Genomic DNA, 15,003 nt, shown 5'->3' on the forward strand with positions numbered 1-15,003 from the left:
GCAGGTGTGGCTGGCTGCGCGCGAGGCCGCGCCGTCGCGGATGTGAAGCATGTGCGCCGACGCGCATCGTGCTCCACCTCGAACCACAAGTCCCAGTTAGGACTTGCATCGCCGTACGCGGGGTCCTGCCGGAGGTCCGCCGGCAGCTGAGCGCGGCGCCTCCGGATCTCGGCGTAGCGGGCGCGGCCGGAGCCCGGGATGGGCGGCACCGGAACCCGATCTGGGCTCAGGTGCCAGCTGTGGGAGAGGTGCACGTCCCCCCACGGCATTGGGACGCCGGCGTCCCAGAACATCTGCGCCACCGCTACGGTGACGTAGATCCGGTCGCGTCTGGGAGGCGCCGGCGGCCCCATTGCGAACGCCGGCGGTGCGACTTGCCGGCTGCTGCCGGCCTCGTGGTCGTTGGCGGACGGCTCGAACTCGCGCTTCGGGGCCATGGCGGCGCGGAAGCTTCGAGCTCGCGCGTGCGGCCGGAGTGGAAAGTGGGGACTGGATAGGGACAGTCCCCTTCCCCAGTCCACATTTAATAGGACTGGGGCACCGACAGGTGGGCCAGCCAGGCGGACAGGGCGGACACGCGAGGACGCCGCGTGCCATCCGCGGCCACGCAAACCCGGCCCAGATTTGGGCCGGGTTTGCATCGTTCCGGACGCCGTGGCCGTCCGCTTTTGCGGTGCGTCCCCGCGTTGGGCCGGGTTTTTGTCCGTTTCGACCCATCCGGACGCGCGGGCGCGGGATGGGTCGCCCGGTTGGAGATGCCCTAAGCTCCCAGGGTTCCGGCGGCCTGTGGTTGATCCACGACTTGAGACCCACAGTCAGCGAGCCAATAATAACCGACTTTGAGGAGAAGAAAAACTTGCACGACCCACCTGGAACGCTCGAAACCGCCTCCACCTGCAGTCTTCACCCGTCCTCATCCCTCCTCTCCCCCACAGTCCCTCCGGACCGGCGGCCACACGCTGCTCCTCTCCCCCGTCCCCTCCGCCCCCAATCCCCTCCCACACGTGCGACCTGACCTCCTAGTCGTCGGCGAGCTCGGCATCGCCGCCATGGAGGTCGGGGGCGCCGCGTCCTGCCTCCTTTGAAGCACCGAGCGGTCCAGCAATTAGCTGTTGCCGACATCCGCCCGGACTCCAGGTCACAACAACCGGAGGTATGGTCTCCTCTAGACCTCTACCTTCTCTCCTTTCCCATCTTTTTTTTGTACTAGTACAAATGCCCGTGCGTTGCTACGGGTACTCAAATTATATTTCTCAATACACATATATAATTCAAATATCATATATGAAATTTTGAAAATAGATTTATAGGTGGGTACATAGAGTAGCAAAGTGTAGACAATAAAAAAAGGACCGAATGTTGGTTGAACTGTATCATAGAAGAACTTAATACATAGTCACAACAATGCCCGTACTTACAATTTTCATGTTTTTGGTGTTGAGTTTATTTAATTATATTTTTGTATTGCAGAATATCACTGTCAGAGTACAACGAAGGGGATATACTGTGCATTTTTGCAAGCTGCATAAATAAGGGAGGCACTGTGTTGCCTGTTCCTTGTTGTTCATTTGATATTTTGTGTAAACAAATTGTTATCCTAAAACTAAATTTAGTCACAGTTTAATGCAGTTTGAGCTTCAGAAAAATATGTTGTTTTTATCTAAGGATGAGCATGGTGAAGCATTGCGGGTTTTTTGATTTGGCATACGTCAAATACCTCATTTGCTATGGAGGTTTGGTTTTCCTATGCAAGGATAACCATTTGACATTTTGTTTTACTGTTGAAGTGGGTTTGAAATTTCTGCATGGGGTAAGAGCAAACGCTCAAAATTTCGGCGTGCTAAACCTCTCTTCCGCCGCGCTGTAAATGGTTGGCACGCGTTTGGCCGAACTTTGCTCCGCCGGATGCACCAAAATGCAGCGCGGGTGGTAAAATTGGCCCTCCGGCGGATGCGGCAAAATACAGCGCGCGCGGCCACGCGACCGGCTAGTTTGATTGTATATCGTTCAAAATGAATCAAATTAAGTACGAAAATTTAACTGAAAATTACAAAATATATTAGAAGTTCGACAAACACCCACATTTTATTTCAATTAAACTAAACTAATCTACTCCGAGTCCTCCCAGTCGTGGTCTGACGATCCGCTAGTTGGAGTCGTGTCGGAGACCGGAGTGGTCGTCCACTCGAAGGAGGAGGAGGAGGTGGGCATGTTCGTGGACGGTCCGGCACCTCTCTTCTTCTCCTCCGCCCTCCTCGCCATCCGCGCCGCCTTCTCCGCCCTCTCGGCCTTCCTCGCCGCCGACTCAGCGCGGCGCTTCTCGCGGTCGGCCTTCTTCTTTGTCCCGCTTTCGCCTTCTCCTCTTTCTTCTGAGCGTAGAAAGCTTCTATGGCGGTGACGTCCTCCGGGAACGCACGCGCCCACTCGAGGCGGAGGCGCTCGTCCTGCTTTGCGACGTGCAGGCGCTGCTCGAGCTCGCGAGCGCGCCGCCGCTGCTCGGTCGTGACGGCCGGCGATGGCGGCGCGAGCATCTCCGCCTGCTCGCGCGTCCAAATGTCGTTGAAGTTCATTTGCTGGCGCGGGCGGCCGAGGCGCCAGGCGACGGCGTCGTAGGCCCGCGCCGCCTCGTGCGCGTGGTCGAACGTTCCGAGGCGGATACGCTCCTCGCTGGAGCGATCTCCGCGTCGAAGCGGCCGCTCGGCCGCGCGCGGACGCCGCGGTAGCCGGAGGCGGAGCGCCGGCGCGGAGGCATCTTGCCGGAGTCGGAGGCGGAGCGTCGGCGCGGGAGGCATAGCGGTGGAGAGAGGGAGAGGGAGAGACGGAGGCGCGGACACACGGAATGTTTAGAAGTAGTATAACAGAAGATATGAAAGTAATCTTTTTTTTAGGAAGGAAGGTAATCTTCTGAAAAAAAAAGAAACGAACCGAGCCAGCCTAGCTCGGCACCTTCCGCCCACGAGCCCATATACCAAACTAACGTCGTCCCAGTCTCTCCCACTCCCGACCTATGCTAAAAAAACTGTATATATATACAAATAAAAATACATAGATCTCATGTTAATCAACATGAGTTTCCCCTAAAATACCATTGGAAGTTCTAATGTAAGTATAAATGAAAACACATGAGTTTTTCATAAATACCACTATATATAGCACTATAAAACCACTGTAAATACATGATTTTTCCCTTAAAAAAAATACACTGTAAATACATGATTTTTTCCGTAAATCTCAGTAAATCCACTATAGATTATGAGTTTTTTTTTTTGTAAAATACCACTATAAATACATCCGTTTTTTTTTTGTAAATCGCATGTAAATCCAGTGTAAATACATTAAAGTTTAGGGGAGTAAGGACTAATTCCAGTCTTCATTTTGATATGTTTTTGCAGGTACAGTATATGTTTTTGTTTTCTCATGGGAGAAGTAGTTCACGTTCATCTAAAAAAAAAGTAGTTCGCGTTCAATAGAAAATACTTTGTAAATTCGCATGGAAGTGGTGCCTCCTCCGCTTTGTAAAATAAAAACAACCCTAAAAAAAATCTGTCACACGGAAGTGGTGCCTCCTCCGCTTTGTAACATGAAATGCTTTGTAAAAAAAAAAAACCACTCTCTCTCTCCCACTCCCAGTCTCTCCCTCTCCCACTCAATTCCCCATTCCCCCACCGCGTTTCCACCAACCACCAGGGACGGCGAGGGCAAGCTCCGGAGTGGGTGACCACGGCCAGGTGCCAGACGAGCTCCGCGACGGGGCGTCGCGGGCAAGCTCCTCGAGGGGCTGCGAGGGCGAGCTCGGCCATGGCACGGAGCGGGCGAGCCAGCTAGGGGCGGCGCGGGAGAGATCCTCCAGGGGCGGCACGGGCGAGGTATGCCATAGCCGGCGCGGGCGACCACGGCGAGATGCTGGCGCCGACGAGCTCCGCGATGGGGCGGCGCGGGCGAGCTCCTCGAGGGGCGGCGAAGGCGAGCTCGGCCATGGCGCGGCTGGGCAAGCTCTAGCCAGGGGCGGCCGCGGGCGTGAGCAAGTACGAACAGTTCCCTCCGGCGAAATTTCCCATCCAGCCATGGTGTATGCGCGTGCATTGTGTTCAGGTCCGTGGGTCTGAGTATGATTGATTCCATGGCTTCAAAGATCTAGTAGAAGATTGCTTTCCTGTTAATCATGTGATTGCTTGCTTTCCTATTGATCTGTGCAACTTAGTATCAAATTTTGTTCCTGCGTGGTTAATTATAGTATTGTGGTATGTGATGATGAACTTCAATTTCATGTCTTACCTGTCACTGGTCGTCAGCAGTTGCATGCTTGCTTATTCATGTAACCAACTAAGCAGTCTGATATTTCCTTTTACCATCAAGTGTTGTAATACGTCCACTATCCTAAGATATTGTAAAGCTAAATTTCACTTTCAAAGCATCTTATAATAGTGAACAGAGGCATATTTTCGGATGAGAGACGACAAAAAATGGTGGTGCTTATAATAGTGAACAGTAGCTAAATTGCACGGAGTAGCTATATGTCTGCAATTGCACGAGCAATATTATTGCTTTACATAATTTAACTGTCCAGTAATATATGGGATTTTGTTGAAATCTGTTCACTATTATAAGACAGTATTTCCTTTTACCATCAAGTGTTGTAATATGTCCACTATCCTAAGATATTTTGTAAAGCTAAATTTCACTTTCAAAGCACTATAAATTTTGGATGACTTCTTATTTTGCAGGTTTTATGGATTGGGAAGTGTCTGAAGGTTTAGTTATTGAATCCATTAACAGTTTTGCTTCATAGCTCTGCAGCCTCTTCATTGGTAAAGCACAATCGCTTGTTAGTACAGTTTGGAATTTTGGATTGTGTCTTTTCATATTTTGACATGCTTCTAGTGCTCTGATTATTCATTGCTACCTTCTCAGTACACTTAAGACAATTATATCTTCTGAACATTGTTTGGTTAGTTTTTTCACAAGCGGTCATGCTAAGTGCTCTGAATATCTGTTGATGTGCTCGTTTGACAATTTATTTTAGTTCTTATGTGTTTGTTTTACTTGATTGGGTTGGGGTGTTCAGGAAACTTGAGGGTTTCAACTTGTGTTTATTTTAGTTGATGATATCCTGCCGTATATGCATTGTTGGTTTCCACAAATAGGCCAAGAAACTCGAATTTTGTGTTGGATTAGTGGGTATTAACGATCCTCAAAAAAATTGTTGTTCAACTCATAAGCAATTAAGCATTAAAATTTTGTGAATTAATTGGTAATTTAATTTTCTAAGATGTGCCTTTTCTCTATATGTTTGATAGACTCGAATTTAGGATCACTGGACGAGAGTTCAGTATAGTTAATGAAGAAATTTCAGTGGTGGAATTTAGCACCAGTAGATGAAGAATTTCAGTACACTTCATGAAGAAATTCCAGTGGCGTAAACAGCTAGGAACTCATTCGGGTGGTTTATTTTTTACTTGTTGCACAAACTGTGCTCTTTTTCAACGAGCTAACATGGCATCCGTTCACGCATCTGTTCTCATGAAACTATTTGTCTAGCTCTGAAATCCATGAAACAGATACATTTCGCGTCTCCAACCGTGTCCTCTGTACCTCTGGCAGCCTAGAAACCAGTGGTAATCTATTTGGAATTGCCCCTTCAGCACCTCCTGTTGGCAAGCTGTCGGTGTTCAGCTAGACATCAGCAATCACATGATCAGCATGGCCTAAATCGCCTTAAGCAAAAGCCTTTCTTCATGGGACATTTGGAGAAAAAAAAGGAACGCCAAGGTTTCTCATTTGCCCTTTCATTTGGAATGATAGAGGGTCTTGTGTATCCTTGACAGATTTGGTTTGACTCCCTTGGTTAGACATCTTCCCTATAACATTTCTTATATGCTATAACATTTCTTATATTTCATATAGTGCCCAATTTTTAGTTTCATTTAACACACTTCGGGGCATTACCACATAGGGTTTAATATCATTATTTGTCTTGTTGTATTCATGGGAATAGAGGGCATTATCCTAAAAACCGGATGTTCCTTTGATGTCCAGAGCTATGGTGTTTGGAACTTCCTAAAAGCCTCGAGAAAAAGAAACTAAGATAGAAATGAGCTACTGAAACAACAGGCTTTCAATACATGCTCAAGAAAGGATTATAATCATGTAGTTGCACTGCACTATTTCTGCTAAAAGGGGCTTAGTAGTTGCACTGCACTATTTCTGCTAAAAACGCTAAATTTTCTGAATAGGCATAGTGTGTCTCTCTTCGATAAATTCTTCTTGTAATAAATTGACTTCCATTTAGAGTATTTTTCTGAAATTTATCATTACTCCAGTAGTGGTAGGTAGCCTGATGCCATGCTATTCTAATATAACTTGTTCCGGAGATAATGCTGATGTTGCCTTGGTGTGGACATTGCAGAAATAACATAGGTGTTGGTGGAAGGCACTTCAGTTGTAGGAGGCGGGGTTGCACTCTAAGTCATACAAAATGGCTAGTAATAAAGTTCAAAAAGGTCGACGCCTCTGCTTAGATGCTAGAGGGGCCTATACTGGTGAGTTTCCATATTTTAGCTTTATTTTAATGTTGCTTGCCTTCCTTCACTGTTGAGCCCCACGATGAACATTGGATATTTAAACCTGATTTGATAGTTTAGTTTGGCCGTGGGGATCCAACTGTATACCCGGATGTTTGGTACCATAATGGACTTTGTTACTGAGATATAAGATGAGAGATTCAACATAAACATGATTTTTTTCAAGTTTTCGGTTGCAAACCAAATGGAGCCGGAGAGCCTCACACTATTTTTAGCCTGGTAGAAATGACAAATAAAAATCACACATGCTTTATATTTATCATCAGCGACACCAAAACTGTTGAGCACCGTGCACTGAATGTAAGACTGGACAAGAACTTCGTGAACATGACATTTTATTCATTTTCGGACAATTCATATGTCAACACTTCCCAAATAAATCACACTGATGACACTGATATACAGAGTCAAGCTCACATCGACATCATTATTCTTTAGTGCTTACAAATAGTCTGAACCTGACCAAAGCCTGCAAATATAATTGAATAATTTTGGACCTACTAAAGTAGCTATACAGATACAATACGAAAGGTGCAAGAAAAACATGGAAGCATCCGAAGCAAGACAGTCTAATTATTACTGACAAAAGAAAACCAATCCAAGTTGCTATAAAATAGTTGGCTGCACACCAAATGGAATTGATAACACACAGTGCCAACTTCTGAACATAGCAGGAGTCACTCACAATATTTTTAGCTTCACAAAAATGACAAATAACAATCACACATGCTTTATGTTTATCACCAGCGACACTAAAACTGTTTAGCACCATGCACTATAAATGTTAAAAATGGAAAAAGACTTCTTGAACATGTCCTTTGTTGTGCATAAAATACAAAAAACAGTGTATAGTCACCGATGAATAGCAAATTGTCCCATGCTTTTATTATAGAGTGGGGATATTGTAAGAAGGCGTTTATATCCAGCATCGACATCCGTCCTCTTTCATGCAAATTGTCCCATGATTTATTACAGAGTGGGGATATTGTAAGGCGTTTATATCCAGCATCGACATCCGTCCTCTTTCATGCTTATATTATATATAGTTTGGTCTGAACAAAACCTGCAAATGAACAAAACTATGGTTAGCATCAAAAGTAGTTATCTAGATAGAACAACATAGATGCAAATAAACTATGGGATTTGGACTCTAAGATGATCACCACAATGGAGCTGATTACTATATATATAAGTACAAGTGCGAAGTATCTGACCTACGATGTAAAGATCTCCTTCCAGATGATGTTCTTCGTGTAGGTATTGACAGGACGCCGCTTCTTTTTGCTTTGAGTAGAGTTTTTTTTCCTTGTTATGAGCATCTGGGATGACAAGAATCTTGACGTTCTTTCTAGCAGTAGATCTAGATAGCGCGACATATAACTTCCCGTGAGAGAACACCGACTCGGGCAAGTAAATATCGACATTAGGTATAGTTTGCCCCTGTGCCTTATTAACCGTCATGGCGAAGCTGAGCCTAACATGAAACTGTTTCCTCTTGAAGTGAAAAGGGAACATCTCATCATCAGAGGGGCAAAGTGGGATCCTTGGCATGAATCGCCCCTCCATGATGAGCAAGAAGTGGGCATGTGGAAGCCCCCTCTTTTGGAACTCAACCACGTACACATGTGCTTTCACCTTGCCAAGGATGCCCTTCTGAAGCAACTTGTCCTTGAGTTCCTCTAGTTTCACCCTAAAGACACGGACAACAAGGTCTGGGTGATCTTGAGGTGTCTGCCCAGGGTAGAGCTCGCGGTTGATCTCATCCCAGTTAGGATTGCATGTCATCGTGAGAAAAATGTCCGGCTTGCCATACTTGCGCACCAAGGCCATCGCATCCATGTAGTGATGCCTCTTGTCACCTTTGAAGTTTGAGCACATAGTTCCTAGATCATGAAGGATAAGAGAGCAATGCATATATTCAGAAAGGGCCTTCCTGTTTTATAACATAGGTGAATCCTTTCTTTCATATAGATTCCCATTTTTTTACTTAGACATTACATAAGTGTGCAACGACTGATTATATAGATACATAGACATGATAACATAATGTAATGGAGAGTCCATGTACAGAAATGAAACGCAATTCTGAATTCTAAAATAGAGTTGAACTATGTTTATGTAGAACCGCATTCAATTGTATTTTTTCCTCGCTTGGTTTGATCTCGTACTCTCTTGTATGCTACATGCAAAGTGATGTTCATAAGGTACACATCATTTAAGGCGATGTTCACTACAGTCTTCTGTATATGATTTATCACAGATGCTTCAATCGAATTTTCACTATTAGGGGCACGTCATATTATTTTCGATATTAAATGTAGCTCGACTTTTTTTTATGGATAGGATGGAGCGATGTACGAGAATTCTTATTTTAACTGTTCCAGCATGTATTTTTCTACTTAATGTAATTAGCTAACTAACTATACATCTGTTTTCTGTCACGGAATAAATACTATTTAACTCTGGCTCGCATCGGTGCACAGACATAGGTATTTCATTAGTTCAATTCACCTACATGCTACACTATCTATATGGCAGTGGCAACTAACATGGAATATCCTGCGATGAGAACCATGAAACCTCTTATATTAGTGAACTATTAAAACATTATGATCTGACAGTGGTATTTGTTCAAATCATGATTAGTGCAGATTCTCGCATGATGGGAAGTTGTTCAAACAAAATGCATACATCCGGTGATCCGCATGAGAGTCAAATACATACAATTTGATACCTTTTTCTGGTAATCCGCTGTTTCCTGGTGGGGAATTCTTCAAACAAAGTGCACCTCTAAGTTTCCCTGTTGATCCGCATGATAAAATCAGGAAAGGTATGAAACAGCAAGTTTCATCAACAATTTGAAAACTGCATACAACCTAGAGGTATGGTTATGTACCTTTACTCTCCTTGGCGATCTGACGATTTCTCTAGCATAACAATAGTTCAAGGTTCTTTATATTCAGCACGAGAAAGCACGGCTGTGCGATTAGGATTATATTCCGATTTTGTTGATCCGCAATGATGGAGTTTCCTTCAAAATGTGAGAGATCCCTGAAATGGCTGGATGGTTTCCTTTGAAATCTGTAATTTCCTTTCCTGTAGCCATGAATTTCCTTTCCTGTGCGATTAGGATTATACCGATTTTGTTTCCTTACAATGATGCGTTGGACTTTCTTGAAATCTGATTAGGATTATATTACGATTTCCTTTCCTGTAACTATTCCTTTAATTTCCTTTCTTGTAACCATTCCTTTAATTTCCTTTCCTGGGCGGGTGATTGTTTCATGCGATCATAATGAAATCAGCGCCCAGCCATGCACTTTCCTAGAATGCGATTGAGGCAAGGTGGTAGCGGGATTTGTGGAGATGCAGTTTTAACCTCTACCGTAATTTTGGGGACAGGGGCATCGAGCTGGGATGGTTTGGAAAGCTAGCGATACAAGTGCATGTTCGTTGGCATCGAGCTGGGATGGTTTGGCAAGCCAGCGATACAGGTGCATGTTCGTTGGGCCTGGCCCATGTGGGGACGACGGAGACGACGAAAGGAACGGGGACGACCAAACGTATTGGCAGAATACGGAAACAGTTTAGACTTTTTAAGTAGTAGAGATGTAACCATTCCTTTAATTTCCTTTCCTGGGCGGGTGATTGTTTCATGCGATCATAATGAAATCAGCGCCCAGCCATGCACTTTCCTAGAATGCGATTGAGGCAAGGTGGTAGCGGGATTTGTGGAGATGCAGTTTTAACCTCTACCGTAATTTTGGGGACAGGGGCATCGAGCTGGGATGGTTTGGAAAGCTAGCGATACAAGTGCATGTTCGTTGGCATCGAGCTGGGATGGTTTGGCAAGCCAGCGATACAGGTGCATGTTCGTTGGGCCTGGCCCATGTGGGGACGACGGAGACGACGAAAGGAACGGGGACGACCAAACGTATTGGCAGAATACGGAAACAGTTTAGACTTTTTAAGTAGTAGAGATTGAAATCTGATTAGGATTATATTACGATTTCCTTTCCTGTAACTATTCCTTTAATTTCCTTTCTTGTAACCATTCCTTTATTTTCCTTTCCTGGGCGGGTGATTGTTTCATGCGATCATAATGAAATCAGCGCCCAGCCATGCACTTTCCTAGAATGCGATTGAGGCAAGGTGGTAGCGGGATTTGTGGAGATGCAGTTTTAACCTCTACCGTAATTTTGGGGACAGGGGCATCGAGCTGGGATGGTTTGGAAAGCTAGCGATACAAGTGCATGTTCGTTGGCATCGAGCTGGGATGGTTTGGCAAGCCAGCGATACAGGTGCATGTTCGTTGGGCCTGGCCCATGTGGGGACGACGGAGACGACGAAAGGAACGGGGACGACCAAACGTATTGGCAGAATACGGAAACAGTTTAGACTTTTTAAGTAGTAGAGATTACTATAGGCAGAACGGATATTGGTTGGATATATGGATTAATATTTTATTTTTGGATGGATTGTGCGTTAGTTCATATTTGTGCCAAATAAACATCACATGAATAATTAATTTGGTCTAACTTGATTTGAAGTATACCTTTCCAGTAGTTTCACCAAACCTAGAACTTATGCATCCATTAGATCTGACATTGGATAATTTGAATCTACTACACTGTAATCATAGCTCATTTATATGTATTAACCCATGGCCCAGAAAGTGCTAAAAGGCTGAAGTACTTTATCTGTTGTAGTAAAAGAATTTAAGTTTTCATTTGTAAATGCAGAGAATATGTCTGAAGTGGAGGGCGATGCACTTCTAACACAAGTATCTGACCATGTTTAAGAAGCTTGTGATTCTAACCAAGTATCTGACCACGTTTAAGAAGCTCGTGACAATATATGATGTATGCCTAGGCCTAACTTCAGTTGGGACTCACCTCAGCATCGCAACAGCACAATTGTTGCACTTCCTCATGTTCCTTGGCTCTCATTCCACATGGCAGAGAACTTCTGGCTGCTTCTAGCTGCTTTAAACAAAGTCTGGTTATCCCAGAAGGTCAGCTTCATGGACGAGGCTACAGCCATAGTTGCAGCATCAAAAGCTATACACGATACCGAGAAAGCATTAGGTGCGAGTCCTAGGAAAATAGGAGTTGAAGTTAGGGAGTCAAGGCAGTTGACGGAGTGACGAAAGGAGTAGGTTGTTAATGGGCAAGTTTCAAGCCCCAGCGGAGGGAAATCACAACCTGACATCCTTCTGCTTGTGCGACGCATGTATATGCTGTGACAGAAGACTAGATTTAAGCTGAAGGCTGAAGCCCAACAGCGCGGTAACAAGAGCCCATGCGCCTGGTGTAGGTCCAGTGGGGGAGGATGGCATTGAGGAGGAAGAGGATGAGGAAGAAGAGGAATACAACGATTACGAGAACAAGTACAGTGATGACGAGGAAGAAGAGAAGAACAAGGGAAAAGGCAAGGTTGCAAATGGAGTAGTGCATAAAAAGTCGATACAACACATTGTTGTTCAGGTAACATAGATGCTTAACATCAATGTTTGCCCTCTGTGCACCATGAAACTGACAAAAAAAATCTGTAATAGCTGATTACCATTTTAGTTTATTATTATTCTCACATGGGTGGAACCAATAATTGAGAATTGGAACCAAATCGGAAGGATTTTTACCATGTATTCACAACAGGGTTTGAACCAAAGATAACTTGCAAAGTTTCAGATGTCTACTCCCAATCGTGCATAATATATTCGAAAATACCATTTGGTTGTCATTAGGATTTGTACGGCATTTGGTTTCTGACTTTTTTTTCTTTATTGATTCTTGGTTCATTGACTTATCCAAATAGCACAACAATCTACTTAGGATGACTTAGACTGAGCATTTTATAATTTGTTGTAATAGCAATGCCAAACATATTATCAAAAAAACAATGCCAAATGTAGCCTTGTTTACTTGGTTAACAGTGTAATCATTGATATTTCTTCCCTTGCTCAAAAATCATTAAGTTACAATGACCAATGTTTATTTTTTATTAGAATATTTACAATAAACAATTGTGAGATACAGAAATGGATTAGTAGAGTACTAATCCAGCATTACCGAGATGCATAATTACAATACCTGATTGTAAGATACAAAGGTGGTGGACCAGTAGCATATGACAGCATTATTGAGATGCAAAACCATAGCCCAACCGTGAGATACAAAGGTGGATCACAATATTGCTTGCTCTGCTAAAGTATGAACTCTATACATGAAAGTAGTAATTAGGAGAGCAAGAACAAAGTTTCTAGGGTTTTATGATATCCATTTTGGCATTTGTGTCGCTTTGCTGGGTATAACTGAATTAGTGCATCCTTCCTCTTTTTTATAAATTTATTTCTTCAGATTGACATGGTTTATTTTCATATCTGATTTGATGCATGCAAGAACTATGCCTATGGCTTTTGCAGGAAGGACCTAAAGTAGCTGCAGTTGAATCCTAGGTTGTTTGTCATGGCAAACAACTGCAAAATCATGAGTCACTCTATATACATGTGCAAGTTTGATCCCAGCCGGTGGAGAGGTTTGGTGTATTCAGCGATGTGCCATTGGAAAAGCTTCAGACCGGCTCTACTGGAGGTTTTAATGCTATGCGCAGATGTGGAATTTTTGACTTTCTAAATTTGTACATGTTTACTTAGGTTTGCTTGGACATTGTCTCTTCTTTAATTGTGATCTTTCAATGGCCATTCACCACTAAATTGTGTAACTGCAGTATATAATTAAGTTGGAAATTGACCAATTGACACAAACCCCGTTAAAGTTTATTTCAGTACTATACCTTCATTTTGAGTTTCTCAGTATGGTCGAGTAAGAGCTTCCATTTTGTGCAGTGTATGTCTTGATTGCATAGATCTGTAATTTGTGTTTCGATATATTGCCAACTAATGATCGTTTGCTTCCGATTTGACATAATCAGATTCCTCTTAAAAGATGATAACAAGCTAGAGAAACATGCATTCTGTGAGAAAAAAGAGTACAAAACATAGGTTAGCTTATTGATTTGGCATTTGGTCTGAGGTACTCGAGCCATGACTCTGTTGGGATGCTTAGGATTATGAGTCACACTGGCATTAGTAAAATTGGTTTGCTCGGGGGGAATTGGATAACGAAAAGGCAAACGATAACAAAAAGGCAATTTGTATCTATAGGCTAGCTGGGAAGTTCAGTTTGCTTAAATAACATATCGGAGTTTATATACTCCTGAAGTCCTCATGCTCATTTATAAACAAAAGAATTGATATCTGGGCTATTACTGTACCTATAGTGTGGTCCTTTGTATTTATTATGTGATCTACTAACTCCAAAACTTTTAGGAAATTTATCTGTAGTGAATGATGCCATGTCAATAAGCTATATGCTTTGAAAATTACGAGTTACTTATGTTGTGAGTGCTTCTTTATTTATATAATTACTATTCTTTTATGAATTTTTTTCGTGCCTATGCATAACTGAAGTATTGCGTCCGAGCATCGTTCCAGATGTAAGCTAACACTTAGACTATGTATACAATTTTTTCTCCGCTATGCTTGGTAGGCAACAATCCAATAATTTGTTTCTTTCTAAAATCTATTCCTTTTGTTACATGTTTTCTGCATGTTAAGTTACGAACATGACAAATTATTGTCTTTTGGGTGATAAGAAGGAAAGCTGGTGCTGAGTTGTTGTTATTGATGTCCTTTGGTAAGGTAACAGAAGACGTATATATTTTTCTGGTTCTTCCATTAGGAGCCGAGAATGACACTTTTGTTCTTACTGTGATTCCAAATTTATTTCTCCTCAACAGGTTATTGGGGCATAGTTTGGTGTCGGTAACTGGGCCTAGGCAAATTATTTTACTTTTATCTTATCTTAAACATTTTGGTGTGTGGTCTTGAATGGTTAGATACCATGTCTAAGCTGTACTTCGACTACCTAATGGCTACAGTGTTCAAGATATTGTTCTTTAAATAGACGTCTTATAAATTGAGTGTCACTGTAATCAGCTTTCTTGATTTAATCTCAATTATGTTAGTTCGTCACTTGCATACTGAATAGATAACTTAGTTGGACCTGTGTGCATCTTAAAAGCAGTACACACATTTCCCTTCTTGCATAATGGGGGATATGTATTTTAAAGCAAGAATATGTTAGGCTTTAATACTTCTTAGATAATGGACAGAGTTTGAAATTGATTCAGTAGTAGCATTGAAAGAATGTTTGTACCATTCCTAATTAATTTGGATATCAATTCTGTAAATCAGTTCTGATGGGTAATAAACTATGTATGGCTCCGTCAAGTTTGTGTTCTTAGTGACCAGATCTGAGATCCAAAACTCATGGATAGCCCTATTTTAATATATTTTCTCATACCTTGCCAATAAGATGTGACATTTCTCTGTGTCGTTTGTTGTTAGTGAAATGCATAC

The 15,003-nt window shown here is 43.0% G+C and overlaps 2 long non-coding RNA genes across 3 annotated transcripts; both read left to right on the forward strand.

The window, feature by feature from the left end:
• The first annotated feature begins 849 nt into the window (after positions 1-849).
• Positions 850-14,731, forward strand: LOC139830498 (uncharacterized). Its single transcript, XR_011742695.1, has 4 exons — positions 850-1,153; positions 11,324-12,067; positions 13,006-14,283; positions 14,382-14,731. It is a non-coding gene; the product is annotated as an uncharacterized lncRNA (long non-coding RNA).
• On the forward strand, positions 3,630-10,189 carry LOC127293414 (uncharacterized). 2 transcript variants are annotated; one of them, XR_011742694.1, is made up of 4 exons: positions 3,630-4,092; positions 4,725-4,808; positions 6,407-6,539; positions 9,228-10,189. It is a non-coding gene; the product is annotated as an uncharacterized lncRNA (long non-coding RNA). The 2 variants fall into 2 exon arrangements; XR_007845811.2 differs by having other exon boundaries at positions 9,233-10,189.
• Positions 14,732-15,003: the final 272 nt, after the last annotated feature.

Source organism: Lolium perenne, chromosome 4, assembly GCF_019359855.2.
Source record: "Lolium perenne isolate Kyuss_39 chromosome 4, Kyuss_2.0, whole genome shotgun sequence".
In the NCBI taxonomy this organism is placed as follows: Eukaryota; Viridiplantae; Streptophyta; class Magnoliopsida; order Poales; family Poaceae; genus Lolium; species Lolium perenne.